The following is a 4,194-nucleotide window of genomic DNA, read 5'->3' as shown; positions in this document are numbered from 1 at the left end:
TATATATATATATATATATATACATATATAATAATGCAATCCAATAGATAATGAATATATATATATATTTTATAAGGATAGTGACAGGTTTTCATTTCCTGCTTTTGATCCCCTGTTCAATCAGTTTTACTCATCACCTGAAGGAAACCTGACACCTAGTTCAGTCTCCTGCCCTGTAAAGGGAGTTTAAGCCCTTGACTCGCTTACAGAGGTACACATGGACATTAATTTGTTCTTCACCTGATTGCATTTGTGGAGGTGCTAAACGTAAGATACATGTAGGGATACAAATTTATGCACATTCTTGGATATAAATGTGAGACCAATAATCTCTTGGTCTAAGACATTTGGTCGCGGCCGTTTTTCCGTGACCAAGTCGCTGCCAGCGTTTAACAGCCACTCACCTCGCCGCAGAGACATCTCTCAGCCAGCAGTATCGCTGCCAAGGTAAGCCCCCCTAACCTTACCCCTTACGCTAGAAAACCCTTAATCTTAACCCCTAATACTAACGCCACCTCCTACCCTAAAAACATTAACCCCTACCCTAAAAACCTTAAGCCCCTGCCCTAGAACCATTTTCTCTAATTCCCTACCCTAAAAACCTAACCCCTATCCTTAACTCCCTACCGTAACTGCTAAACCCCCTTAAATTAACTTACCTTATTGGCGTAACAGCCGGTGGCTGAGTGGCCAGCGGCGGAGCGGCAAAGGCTCCCTCGGTGGCCTAACATGGCAAAATAGCTGCAACCTAATGTCCGATTCTGTCTACAACCGGGGTGCCCAACTCGAGTCCTCAAGATCCCCCAACCAGTCAGGTTTTAAGGATATCCCAACTTCAGCACAGGTGGCTCAATCAGAGGCTCAGTCTTCCACCTTCAGCCAACTGTGCTGAAGCAGGGACTGATTGAGCCACTTGTGCTGAAGCAGGGATATCCTAGCTTGAGGACTAGAGTTCAGCACCCCTGGTCTAGAACAACATAACTGTTTCCATCGTTAAATAAATGTTGGAGAAAATGTTGTTTTTTTAACATCAATTTGTGATTGCCCCTTTAAAAGGCATGAATCCCTTTCTTAATATCGGGAAGTAGTGTGCGGGAGGACCCTTTGGTAGCATTGTATTCCTACAAATACTGTATGTGGTTGTGTTAGTTTGTTGAATAGATGCCTTATCCCTTTTACAGTCAGCCGCAGATATTTTCATATATTTGTTTATGATTAAAACCGAACAGTGGAGTCTTTTGAAAGCTGGTTCTATAGAGAGGTTGCATTATCAATTAATTGTACCTTTTGTGCGAGCACTTCCATTCCACAAGACTGCAAAGGTACACTGACCTCTCTCATTTTCAGAGACGCTTGTACTGTACCAATAACATGGCTGATCCAGGCAATACGGGTCTGTGAATAATTGTATCACATACTATGTTGCAAAGCTTGAAAGCAAATTCCATATGTTTTTTGGTGAAGTGGCATGATAAAATCTGCATGGGACCAACAAAAAAAGACTCATGTTGATCTGAATTAATCATGTATGGTTTTTCCAGGATGCATCAGAACACAGACACAAAAGAATTATTGTTAAATGCAGTAATCCATGCTCCTTGTTTTCTATTTTGTAAATTAATTTGTCTGAATCAGGGGGTCCCTGTGAACCAGGGGGTCCCTGTGAAGCTCGACCTTCGGGGATCGCCCCGCTTCCCAAGATATGTGCGGTCTGAGAGGGGTTATGTTTTTTTATTACCATTTTTTTTATATTACCTGGTCCACTGAGTCTATTGGATTTTATCTGTGGTGCCCAGACCTATGGGGACACCTGGTTTCCCAGTGTAACCCATGTTCCTCCACCCTATGGGAGAATCACTGCGATTACATGGTGATGGTGTGACCTGTTTGGTTCACAGGAAGGTCCTGAGCATCCGTCGGTGTTGCTTAGGGATAGACAGGACAGACTTTCAGTGATGGGTGGTTCTTTATCCCTGGTACAGTGCCTCGATTCCCACAGGGCCTATCATAGATAGTTGCAGTCCTCTGTGGAAAACACTGATACTCCCTCCCTGAAGAACTGCAGCCTCAGGCAGGAGCATATAACAGAAACGTGGTTCTTTATTTTGGCAAGATATAGTACAGCAACAGTATAGTGACATTTCTTAGCAAGAGACTTACTCCCACTGGACCCTACATAACCCAGCAGAAGATTACCTCGCAGGTTGCTGCTCTTTGTCCCTGGACTCAACTCCCAGGGCTTGAGGCCCCAAACGTCTATCACTGACTCCCCTACCCCCTGATGGAGTATGCGGTAGCTGATACCACTCCACTGAGGGAGGGGAAGGAAGGTGAACCAGAGCCCTGGCTCCACACTTCCAACTCTGCACAGAATAGACTAGAATTTAGGCTGCATCCCCTTTTGTATCCTGGAGAGGGTCCTAGGTCTGAGCCCCTGATAGTGCAGTACCCAGGCCTTAGGCCCACCCCACCTGTCATTCAAGAGAGTTGTTTACTGCAGGAGCATGGGCAGATTTAACCCTAACACTGCCTGTGCTGGTATCAGGACTTACGTGTTAGGCAGAGGTTTAGTAGGCCAGTGGATACCTGGCCACACCCTCCCCCTGGTGGAACTCTCACAGCCATGCTGAGACTTCCAATCTGTAGACCATCTTATAACATTGTATAACAGAATAATTAACTTGGACAGTGCATAACATAGAACAATAATAGATACACCCGGATCCCTCCCTAACATGGAGAATCCGTACCCACTTTAGTAGTAATGTTTTGGGTCAGGTTTCTTAACCAACCTACCCTCTTGGTCAGGATGTGTAACGGAATAGACCCTCTTTGGCCCCTGCTCAGAGATATATTCTACCCGGTCCATATATATGTTCCTCCCCACCTTCCATACTCAGATGAGGTAACATACTTTTTCTTCATTATACTACCTGGATATACTACACCTGGATGCCAGATACTCAAGGACAGCATTCCTCAACCACTCCTCTCTGTGGGCCTCTTCCTCCCTCATTATCGGTTCAGGGACATAAGGGTAATCAAACCCATGGGACTGGTGGTACCTTTTGACTATTATTCTTTCAGTCCGGCTGATCTTAGTTAATTTATGGCCACTGGCCTGGCCAGGTAGTACCCAAAATAATAGCTCCTGAGGGATCTTGTCCTGGTATATTATTTTTAGACCTGCGGATATTAGCCCTCGTTAATGTCCCTATCCTTCTCTCTAAGAGCTTCTGCCGCCTCTTCCGCAGAGAACTCTCCTTCCTCCCACCAATGATCCACAATATCCCAGCTGAATAGTAGGAACCGGGTCCAGTGCATACGGGGAACATACCCTTGAAACATGAGGTCCCACCACAACAATACTTGCCCCACAATTGATGCAGGCATATCTGACATGGAAACTGCCCTAAAGGGTGTTCCTTATCTTTCTGACCAAGATGAACGCTCTCTGTAAAAAGCCATATACTCGGCCATCCCTCCCCTGAAAGATCATCATCAAACCCATCCCAGCATCTCCAGAAATGGGAAGACTTGGTTACACCTGTTGCGTCTGATGCATTGTCTATGGAGGCCTTAGGCTCCGTAAGGTCTCTGGGTGAACCAGTCCTTTTAGGCCAACAGCAGTCTGTTACTGCCAGCACTTTATACTTTTCAGGGTCTGTGGGGCCTTACATCCTCGGCCCTTGGTTCTGTCGTGATGCCGCTGTAAAAATAGGTCAGTCGGATCAATTTAAAATAGACGCTTAGACAGCAATCTGAACCTATGAATGGAAAAGGATACTTACCTTTATAGATTGCATGTTTAGCCACTTCATTATGGGGTTATTTTAATGTGTGAATGTGATATATGTGTTTTTTTAACCAATATTTGAATAAAACTTTATTATTTTTTCCTGATCTTCCCGGTTCTTATAGGTCAATAGACCTAATCACAGTAATTATCTATTGGACCACTGTAGTCCGCCTATTGAACTCCAACATAGAGTGCTAATATTAGAGGGAACCTTTTTTGATTCTTCTGGGATCAACTCTGTTAAAACCGTCTGTAAGTGAAGTATGGCATCAATCGTCAATGCTCCTAAAATAAAGCCGTACTGATAGGTAGAAAATGTGCTCTTTTCCTGTGTCCTCCTGTTATTGCTGCTAGATCTAAGGATCTTCATTGTGTGACTCATTACCTTGATCCCT

Source organism: Ascaphus truei, chromosome 2 (assembly GCF_040206685.1).
Source record: "Ascaphus truei isolate aAscTru1 chromosome 2, aAscTru1.hap1, whole genome shotgun sequence".
Classification (NCBI taxonomy): Eukaryota; Metazoa; Chordata; class Amphibia; order Anura; family Ascaphidae; genus Ascaphus; species Ascaphus truei.
This window is presented reverse-complemented; position numbering follows the sequence as displayed.